This window comes from Rhinoderma darwinii, chromosome 1 (genome assembly GCF_050947455.1).
Source record: "Rhinoderma darwinii isolate aRhiDar2 chromosome 1, aRhiDar2.hap1, whole genome shotgun sequence".
Taxonomy (NCBI): domain Eukaryota; kingdom Metazoa; phylum Chordata; class Amphibia; order Anura; family Rhinodermatidae; genus Rhinoderma; species Rhinoderma darwinii.
In genome coordinates, this window is record NC_134687.1 from 437,037,435 (window position 1) to 437,049,790 (window position 12,356).

A 12,356-nucleotide genomic window follows, 5' to 3' on the forward strand; every position below is an offset into this window, starting at 1 on the left:
CCCACAGGTGTTACCCATGTGGATATAATGGAAACACAGAAGAAATTGAAGGAATTACTCAAGCGAAGAATGCGAGTTTGGTGGAATAAGGTTGCGCTGGTACAATACCTCACTAAAGAACTGATCCCCAGAGGTTTGCGTGTTCAGGTTTTTCCATCTTTTCCCTTTGATGACCTGTCTTTGCGATCCCGATGGGAGGAAGCTTGTAAATCTTGCTCACAGACGTTTATAGAACTTCTCATTGGATGGGACAAAAAGCAATTGGAGGAAATCGAAAAATTGATATTACCTTTACAGGATAAAATCAAAACAGATTTAAGTCCTGAACTCCTTGCTAAATTCGAACATGAATTGAGCACTGAGTATACCAAATGGAAGAATGATATAAAGGAATTTAAATCCAAAAAATTCCAACGTGATTTGCAAGACTTTCAGGAACAAAGAGTGTACAAATGGCAACGGAGGGGCCCTTCTATGATGGGACGTTCTGAATCTCTATCATCATTGGAAAGTACAACTTCTGGGACATCACAGGGAAGTCTCCATATGAGAACTAGAAGATATGAAAAGAGACAGACCCCAATTAAAAGAAAATGTAACCCTGTGGATGAAAATGTGGGAGGCGAGATGAAGGTAATTAACCTCTCTGACATAATATTAACTCCGAGCCAAAAGTCTGTGCTCTCTTTGCGTCTAACATTCTGTCCTGTGTCAGGATTTGATGACTTTACAGCCATCAAGGATGTTTTCTTGTTTGCATGAAAATTAATATATAAAAAATACTTTTCTAAAAATGACCCTCGTAACTTGTTTACAGCACAGGAGGAATTGGAAGGGGTCCGGGCGTTAGAATCCCTACTTCAGGAACAGGAGGTGAGTACTGGCAAATTTCCAGCAACTATTCGTCCTCGTTCTACCACATTTCCACCCTTGTCTCTGAACCCATCAGTTGACATGTTTGTCAAAATGGTCACTGATGAACTTCGCAAATTACCACAGCAACGGGGTTATGATAATCTATCATGGGCCCAACGGAAAGCTCTTCATGAATTAAAAGAGATGAAGGGTGTGGTCTTCAAACCTGCGGATAAGGGTGGAAATGTGGTAGTTTGGCCGGTGGAGATGTACGAAGCAGAGGCATACAGACAATTGCGTGACGCTAAGTGTTACAGACGTCTGAGTTCTACCCAACTGAGGCTTTTAAGGGACAGCTGGATAGTATGCTTGCTGATGCAATTGATGACAATATCATTACTCAAAAAGCCTTGCAAGGACTTACTGTCAAATTTCCTATCATCCCAACATTATATTTACTGCCGAAGGTGCATAAAGATCAAAAGAGACCTCCTGGTCGACCAATTGTATCTGGCTGTGTGAGTTTATGTGAATCCATATGTCGCTTTCTGGATTTTTACCTTCGCCCTTGTGTGGAGGGCCTCCAATCATACATCAAAGACTCCACGGATGTTTTAAAACGTTTTGTTGGAGTAACAATGGAGCAGGATATGTTTTTGGTATCCTGTGACGTAGAGTCTCATTACACTTGTATTGACCATGATTTGGGTCTATCCGCAGTCTCATATTTTTTACGGTCAGGGAATTGTTATCAGGAACTGGTTCACTTTCTTATTCACTTAATGCGCTTTGTCCTTGAGCACAACTACTTTTTGTTCAGGGATAAGTACTATCTACAGTTACGCGGACAGCAATGGGTGCCACTTGTGCACCTTCATACGCGAATTTATTCTTAGGCTTTTGGGAACAAGAGATTGTAGGAGCAGCCATGGATATGGTCTCTGGCAGTGTTGTCAGTTGTATGCGCTTCATTGATGATATCCTATTTATTTGGCAGGGCACACGAGCTGAACTGGATCGGTTTCTGGTCATCCTAAATACCAATGCATGTAATATCAAAATAACAAATGTGATTAGTCAGGATTTTATGGAATTCTTGGACATCAAAATCACAGTACAAACTATGGGTAAGTTGAGTACCACTATTTTTCGCAAAAAAACTGCTGTAAATGCCCTTTTACATGCATCTTCGTTCCATCCTTCACACACTATACGTGCCATCCCTACAAGCCAATTTCTTGGGGCACAACGTGTGTGTGACTCACAATCGAATTTAGAAAATGAATCCCAGTGTCTGAAGGCCCGTTTTTCACATCGTGGATATCGCAAAAATGATATTGAGAGAGGATATCTGAGAGCATACCACACTGACCGTAGTAGCCTTCTTATTCAACAACAATGGAAAAAGAAAAATAATGAGGATATGGTAAGGCTTATTACCACATACAACACACAATGGCCCGAGATGCAGAAAATTGTGACCCGTTTTTGGCCTATCCTGCTGACAGACCCTGATCTAAAGAGGTATTTACCTCCAAGACCCCAATTAACAGCCAAAAGGAGCAAAACTTTGAGTGACCATCGAGTCCGGAGCCATTATACGGCTCCAAACTCTAATATTTATCTGTATGGTTCCAAGGGACCAAAGTGGGATCATTTCCATGTGGCCATTGCTCCATCTGCAATTTGATAGTCAAAACGGATGTGTTTTTTGACTCTGAAAACAAAAAATGTTACAAAATTGTACATTTTATTAATTGCAGCACCTCTGGGGTTGTCTACAGGGCAACATGTCCTTGTGGCCTTTCCTACATTGGCATGACCACGAGAGAACTAAAAATAAGAGTCTAGGAACACGTAAGAGACATCAAAAGGGCTGGTAGAATTGAGGAAAATGATTGGGATACGATTAACAAACTCAAATCTATCCCCAGACATTTTTGTGACCATCATAACAACAGGTGGCAAGATCTGAAAGTGCATGGCATCGATAAAATCATTATCGGATCACGAGGTGGGGATACCTTTCGAAAACTTGAGCGCATCGAATGTAAGTGGATAACGAAGTTAAACACCAGTTCACCATATGGTCTAAATGAAAAGATGTCCTTCGCTTCCTTCTTGTGATATATTATCTGGGCCCTATAGCATAATTTTTTACTGTGTTTATATTTGTATGATGGGACAATATATGGCAGATACACATTCTAAGACCATGTTGTTGCGTCTGGGACGTAATTTCTTGTTGGTGTAACATGCACACTTAGGTGGGATTATTTGTTTATCTGATACCATCTTTTAATTTTTCTACAGGTGTCATGGTTACCTATGGTCCATGTGTCGAGTTCAGTAGTGGAGGCTGTCTATAATGTCCAACTTCGGAATTGGGGGCTTGCATCCTCTTTGTGCGGGTTATGGCTATATGTGGGCCTTTTATGTATATTTATAGGAGTGGCACTTTCTGTATATGTATTTTTTATATATGTATTTGGCGTTTCGGTACGTTTTTCAGCTTTCTCAAGGGGTATGTATTGGTACTCTTATGCGTAACCATTATTTTTCTATCATTATACTTGACTGTTGGTATATTAATCTATGTATGTGCACGGCTATATTTATGCACTATATTATATTTAGTATACATATATAATATTTTATGTGTACCTATTATATTTAATTATTATTTTATATTGGTATATTAATATATACAACTGTACATCTATATGTATGCACTATATTATATTCACTACATATATATAATATGTGTAACCCTATATGTTTTATGATCTATTAAACAATTAGGTACTACACTATATCTATACATATGTATTTTAGTTCACTGCATATTTATTATCAAGATATGTACTTATGCACTATAGTATTTTTATTACACATATATAATATTTATAACCTTATATGTTTTATCAAATAATTGAGTATTATTTTATATCTACATATATGGATTTTAGGTCACACTATATTTATTATCTAACACTTTTAGAAGTCACATTTTCATATAGTTTACAAATTTTTACTTTACTATATAACACATATTATAATGATCTGCCTAATAAGTGTGAAATAATTCTGTTCGACTAACAACGTTCATATATTTTTTCAGGTGCAGTCTTAAATATTTTATTCACAATATTATTTTCATATTTCATTTTCTACATCTGTTTTTCATCACCTTCACATGCACGTGTGCTCACTCACCTCTACTCACCTATTGCACTTTTCACTTATTTATACTTAATATTGATATATGTTTTCTTACCCTTATGGTTTTTATTGTATATTAAAAGTGATTTTTAAATTTAGGGTGCTCTTTATTATGTCGACATGGGTATACATATATGAAATTCTTCTTTATACTTTTGTTGGTGCATGTATATACAGTGATTTATGCATATCTATAAGGGATGTGTAATGTTTGTGTTACAGATGGTGAAAAAACGCATATGAACTGCCGACGTACATAGCCTGTCATGTGGTATTATCCACCTCATTGAAGTTTGGTTGCTGCATCTTACCGCTGAGACACATCCTCCACTCCATAATTTGGGGTGGAGTGTCTGTCTCAGCGATATATGTGGCATCCCTATCTTGCACACTCCTCTAATCCTATGTTTGGGCTTCTGGCATATATGCCAGTCTCCAAGATGGCTACAGCCCTCTCTTCACATAATGAGCATGGCCACTTAGGTTTTTCCTCTTACGTGCCCGATGCGCATGTGCAGTGCGTCCTCTTATGGTGTTTATGTTTATGGACATGACTTCCGGCGCTCGGATGAGCGCCGGGCGCATGCGCAACTCAGAGGCATCATGGCACCCGCAAGCACGAGTACAGTCTCCTTCCTGTGTTTACACCTTTGGATCTCTGCAGCATGGTAGGCATATTTACACTCATGATTGCAACACCTATATGCTGTGTATACTCTGCCTCCATTGGACAAGGACATAATCCCCTCCTATTACGTCCTATATTTAAAGCGACTGCTATCCCTTGAGAAAGCTGACGGCAAAACGCTCGTCAGGGGCGTTTAGTGTGGAGACACTTTCTGTGTGACTTATCATGCAATCTATGGGTTTGTACAGCTCCATGAGCCATTGATTCTGGCTTTTCCATATGTTATTTATGCTATTCTAGCTAATTATTGTTACATCCATGCACATTTTTTGTGCTTCTGGTCTGGTGTATAGTTCATTCATGACCTGCCTTCTTTATAATATTGCCTGTGAGATACCTCCTTTGGATGTTGATTTCTGTATCTTAACCCATTACATGATGTTTATATTGTACTAGCATGTTATTTGGATTTGTCCTCATTGTATCTTCACACTATCCTTTTAATTGCTTGTATCATTGATTGTATCATTTTGATGGCCAATATGTTATGTGCATTGTAATAAAGTTTGTTTTACATTTTCATGGTACAAATTCTGTGCTGTGTGTCGTTTATTCAGTTGTGGATATACTATATGTCCTCACATTTCATTATAGGTATTCAATTTTGGTGTTGTGATTTGTGTGGATGCATAATTTTTTGGCATATGCTTATGGCCTATACTTGAATATGTATTCATTTAATAGTACATGCTCTGCTGGACTTAAGGCAGTCACCAGTGCATGATCTCTTAAAGTTGTGCATGGCTAGGGACGCAATTCTGATTATCGTACGCTTACATCTGCGTAACACTTTCGTAACAATGTTACCTTCAGGTTTCTGGATGGGATCACGATTTCGGACCTCTGATCCATCACTCTATCTACTTTCCCCTTTTTGCCCTGTAGAGGGCAAACTTACAGCAGAATCAGGCCTTGAAAAAGACAAGGCCGGTAACATTTTTGAGAAATCTTTCATGATGTTTTGCATACTGGCAACCAATTGTGACCTAGCAGCAAGCTCATCATTCAACTTGGTAATGATGGCATCCGTAGATGCTGCCTTATCCTTAAACGCATTGATCACAGCATAAGACCCAGTCAGCTGTGCACCAATATCATCACCACGATTTTTCAAAACTATCACCTGTGATTCCATAATGCAAATTTGCTTATTTCTATCAATTTTACATTGAGCATTCTCTGCCAGTTGTGTCTGCAAAGCACAAACCTGCTTCACATTGTTGACACAACACTTGACCTGCCTAAGTAGAGTCGTGTGTTAGTGCACCTTCACTTATCCCTTCCTATCCCTCCACCCCCACCTTTTAGAAAAGACACGTGACACCGAGGTTGGATATGAAATGGCCACAGTAGCCGTTTATTAATTTCACAGTTTTATAAAATGCAATTTAAATCCGAAACATTCGGATAACTAATTAGGAATCCAACCAGAGAATTCCTCCTAATAATTCACATGACCCAACATGGGTCAGAATCATAAATAACACTTTAACGTTAACATTAATCCGAGCAGGGGAAGTCTTTGAAGCCATTTTAGATATTCCTTTTAAACAACCGAGTTAGCCATCTGCAACCACCACCAACCAATTACCTCCAGCCGTAAACCAGCTCGGAGGCACCGCTCACCTCTGCAGATGGCTCCAACCACCAGAAGACCACTTCAAAGGGATAACACCCGATAAAGTCTTCAACCATGTACCTTTTTTGGGGGACGCATACCCCCGATGCGACCCCCCCACCATTTTGTACTGACCGACCTCAAGGACTCCCCCCGCCAGCTGCTATGACACCTGGACCTGCTCCGAATGAAAATAAAACAACATGTTCGATAAGCACTCATTAAAAGCAAAACACTCATAGACGGACTCACATAAAGACCTCAAAAGATCAACGAACAAAGGGCGGGAGGGTGGGAGCTTAGACTGCTATGTGTTACTCCTCCCGGTGCTTCCGGCTCAATGCCGAAAGCAGCGGGAAGCCTGGTAACGGCCCCTAACTCCTCCCTGCCTCTCATCCACCTCCCCCTACCTCTCCCTCATAATTAACCCTTTCCCTACTAGGTCCCGTCATGGAGGCTTCCCTCCTAAGCCCTGCAGGCTGCGTCCAGCCTCTTCTGGCAGTGAAGATTTGGGGAATCACTATTCATTTCTGTGTTTTCAGGCTTCCACGTCTCCTCATACACACATATCAGTTTAGCGAGCATGTGTAGACTTTTGGAGGTTTTGTTAAAAACACTCCTCTTGCTTATGCACATCTTATCATGCGCATAAGCCTCGTCAGGCAGAGTGGACCACAGCATTACTGCTGACTTGTATGTAGAGGGGGGTACTGGGTTGAATGAACTATGTTTAGAAAGTTTTTTAAGTGTGGAGAAATCCATACTCACTTTATCAGAAGTCATCTCAGTATGCAATGCCTGCCTTGTCCCTTGCTGCATAAAAAAGGTCCTTTTCTCCGGAACGCCTTTTCCCGACCAGCTGGACATCATCTGAAGGACACCGACGTCGATACCTCTGAAACTCGTTTTGCTCGATCGCCCGACGATTCGTCGCCGTAAAACAGCACACCTCAAAGTAAAATAAAAGACATTAATACCTCAGAAAAGAAAACAAAAAAACAATAAGTTCGCTGTTATCAATTGTCCTTAAATAAAATTGTTACTCGTCCAAACTTCAAGGTCTGGGCGCACAGTATAACACAACACGTCAAGGTGAACGTATGTTATCATTCCACGCCTCTCCGCCTATCTTCAGTTCACGTTATAACACAATTTTATTGTACAAAAAAAAATAAAAACTTAATTGACAACAGTTTGGGCCTTGGCTCGCCAATGAAAGAGGACTCATATATATAACTATATATATAATGTATACTCACTACACACTCCCCCACGTGTGTAAAAGGGCTGGTATAATAGCTGGGTTTCACCTACTTGGTCGCCCACTATTACTACCCCCTTTATAATCAGGGTCACTAGGGTTATGCCTAGTTCCCCTACCTTTTCCTTATACTAACGTCTAATTGCTTTGCTTTGCTTCTACGGAATAAGACCGTACAATAAATACAATTGTATATTAAATATAGGGTAATATTTATTGCTAACAATAATCACACTTACATCTAAAATACACCAACTAAACACAGAACACAGTAACCGATCACTGTATAGTATCAGTATACCCCAATACATATAACACGTTAATATATACTGAGTATACTCACACTATACGTAGTACAGTATAAACATGGTATCCTATGTTATGCCTCCACCCACATACCTAAACATACATATGAATACAGTTACGTTACAACACAATACACATGTACATGCTCACTGTTTCTGCCCCACTTACACCTAGCAATAACTATCCCTGTACACTAAGAGTTAATTTAGGAACTCAGGGCTACAAGGGTTAACAGGGTATGGGAATGTACAGGTGAGGAGCTGGAGAGAAAGGTTACTTATGGGGTATAGGGGAGAAGATACTTAGCGTTTCATGTGGTACAAGTTGGTGTGGCCTCTCAGGAAGGGCCATGAGGCAAGAGCAGGCCAGGAGGGAAGAGGAGACCCTTAGTGGAGTCAGGGAGCAGAAACAAGATACAGAGTGTGAGGCCGTTGACCCTCTTATATCTTGTCCGTGCACATCTGTGTGGCATCACAACTCATGCACGTGAAAGGGGGGGCCTGGGCCTCATGGCTACCTCATGGAACTCCATTATCTTGTAGGGGGATGGGAGGGCAGTTGGAACTTCCTGCTTCCTGGATTAGTTTACTGTTTATGGCTCCATCCCCCAGGGTGTCTGAATATACACCTTTCTGGAGGGACAAATATATATATGTATATATATATATATATATATATATCTACATTCACATGTACATAGGTATAAATATATAAAACACTTCCCTTTACAGCCTACATTTGTATGATTCTATAGAGTCTCTAATGTTATTGTTTCTCAGACTATAAATTATGGGATTTAAAAAAGGAGTTACAATTGCATAAAATACTGAAAGGCACTTATCAAATACAAAAGTGTATCCTTGACTTGGCCTTACATACATAGTTATAACAGAGCCATAATACAGAATAACCACAGCAAAGTGGGATCCACATGTAGAGAACACCTTTTTACGACCACTATTAGAGGGTATCTTTAAAATAGCTAAAATTATCTTTAAGTAAGATAAGATAATAAAGAACAAACAACTAAACACAACGATCCACACAAGGCTGTATATATAATTTTTTAGAAGTGATGTGTCAGTGCAAGAAAGACTAAATAGTGGTAATGCTTCACAAAAAAAATTATCAATCTCATTTCCACCACAAAAGGACAATTTACTAAAAAGATAAATAGCAATTAATGAACATGTGAAGCTGGAAAACCAAGACGTGAATGCCAACTGATGGCAAAATCTGTTAGTCATTATTGCCATATATCGCAATGGATTACATATTGCCAAATACCGATCATAAGCCATTAATGCAAGTAAGTAATTTTCAATACCTCCCAAAACAAGGAAGAAATATAGTTGGCTAATACAGCCAGTAACAGATATTCTTCTATCGCCAGATACTAAATCTGTCAACATTTTTGGCATAGTAACTGAAGCGTAAGCAATTTCCATGAAAGCAAAATTTCTAAGGAATAAGTACATTGGACATTGAAGTTTGGAGCTTTGCCAGATAACAGTAATGATAATAGTGTTCCCAGTAATTATTGATATGTACATCAGGAAAAAGAGGAAAAAAAGAAATAGTTGGAGATTCTGGTTGACGTTGAATCCAAGAAGGTAAAATTCTGTTATTGTTGTATAATTTTCAGCTTGCATTCCTGTTAATTGTTATTCATTCTAAAAATAATGTAAATACAGTTATTTGTGTAATAAGTTTTAAGGGGTTAATGTCATCACAGAAAGTGAATAGGGCCATACTATAGTTCTCTGTACAGCCGATAGTTGAGGGTCAATGTGCAGAGAAAGATTTTGAAGGAGCCGCAGTGCCAAAGCAGTGCTAAAGAAGCACTGTGGACCTTTCATTCTCAGAAATAATGAGGGATCGGGCGGTCGCACCCTTACTGATCACAAAGTGACAGCATTTCGCTAGGATATTCAATCACTTTCTGTGATGAAGGGCTCTGTTTTGTGTAATGAGTTGTAGCTTTTTAGGACACCATATTATCTACTGGTAAAATGGAAATGGGAAAAAAACAGTGATCCCTTCATTGTTTTTTTTTGTTTTGTTTTTACGGCGTTCACCATTCGCTAAAAACTACATGTTATTGTTATTTTGCGTGTCAATTCAATTACGGTAATATCAAATTAATATATTTTTATATGTTTTACTATTTTTACAAGGAAAAAAATAATTGTTAAAAATAAAGAAATGTTTTCTGTTTTCTATATTTTTAGTGGGAAAATGTGTTTTTTTTACTTTTAATATTTATTTTTATAAATTAAAAAAAATTATATTTAACTATATTTTGCTTTTCATTAGTCCACCAAGGGGACTTTAACCAGAGGTTTTGGGATCGCTTGCACGATATACAAATGTATTGCAGTATAATGTGATCTTTAAAGGCCTTAATAGGAGCACAAAGATGGCAGATATGGGGGTCTTCATTAGGCTTTCAGGCTGCCATGACAACCTTTTTCACCCCACGATTGCTTCTCAGGGGAGAGGTTGGGCTGTTGGAGGGGGCTGCCCCATCTTTCTATCGGCTTAGATGTCGTGGTCTCTTTTGACCACGGCATCTAAGGGGTTAAACTAGCATTTCCGCTCGTTGCAGTGAAGTGCAGGCTGTAACATACAGCCAACACACGCAACTTATGGAGTGGTCTCAGGCCATGAGCCAGCTCCATACTTTCCTTGCAAGTCTCCGCCGTATATAAGTCAGGAAGGGGTTAAAGGGGTGACTGATGGGAAAAGATTACCGGACCCCACCAATTAGCATAGAAATAAATCTGTGGTTCCTATATTCAAGCACAGCGAAATACAGATAAGAATGCCCCGAGGGTTGAACCCCCGCCGATTATACATGGCCCACCACCATAACAACCCCATCCATACCAGAATATCAAAGAGGGGGGCTCTGTAAGAGTGGCTTTCACTCTAGTGAACCCATTGTCTAGATGCATTACATGGCCGACCTCTCATTTGAATGGCTGACATGTAATGGTACATTTTTCCTGTAGCGCCAGAAATGTGTGACTGACCGTGGCTTCTCCCATGATAACAGCTGATGGCTACTGGGTAGAGAAGTAGGACCTACATCCATTAGCTGATTGCTGAGTCGGCTTCTTTTTAAAAAGGAATGGTCTTCATTAGACAACCCATTTAATAGTCGATCAACTTGTTCATGCTAGACAGAGGAATACATAAAGAGCTTATACATTAATATACAATACAACTCTTTATTGGTTGGGATAGAACTTTATCAATGACACAAAATGACACACTTTAATTGGTAACTTTTTTTGAAAAGGTTCTAATCAAAATCTAAATGCCGTGTAGATCTGTCAGAATATTTTAGGTTTAATTCCCAGATTTTCAATGGCTCAAACATATGCAAAGTAAAATTAGTTTCTAAACTTGTGTCCATGTAGGTTGTCCCAGCTTCTTACTACAAAGACATAGGCAATCAGTGTCCTGGTGTAAGGTGCCTCAATGCTACTAGGTGTGAATACCTCTGTAATACTGAGTCCAATGCAGCATGTCATGATCTTATTTTCTGTTGGATTCTCAAATAATCCAAAAGAAAAAAATCTATGTATGTCTTGTACGAGACATATGGAGATTGTATGTCTGATAGTTGTATTGTTTAAAGCTATATTACGGCATCATACAACTTTGAGGTTATATGCAGCCGTAAAGAACTGATGTTAGTGAGACATTATAAGAAACTAGCAGAGACCCTTTCCTAAATGCATTGCTGTCGTTTAAAGATGACTGTATGTACATTTGTAATACTGCATTTACACTAGGCAAGAGATTATCATACCTCTGATGTAATAAAAAACGTGAAAATTGCAATTGTAAAAAAGCCAAACACAGACAATATTAAGAAAACTGAGGATAATGCATAATAAAATATCCACTTGTATGTTTGAACTTGTGTCACTCTGCAGATTCAAGCATTTTAATATCTACAATAGAGAAATGCTTTATATTAAAAAATGATCTCCTCTCTCGTATTTTTCAGATAAGGTCTATTTATTGATGTGTGGAAAAAATGTCAGATAAAATCAGTGTTACGACAAGTATGATTTATATACTTACAAAATAACCATTTGATTAATTTTGGATTCTCATAAGACGATATACTGTAAATGATAAAGGGGGAAATGGTACTTTTTGCCCATTCCACAATATTTTAAATGTCTTTAAAATCCCAAGATTGACAGACCCTTGAGGTTAATTATAATGAAACGTGTTATGAAAAAAAATCTTACTAAGTGCTAAAAAAAAGCTACTGTATAAAACAAAATATTGTAATTGTATTTACTTAGTTCCCTGAATTTGGCACACAATTTGATTCTAGTCCGGCCGTCTGAATGCTGCAGAAAGTTTTTTTCCTTCCCACAGTA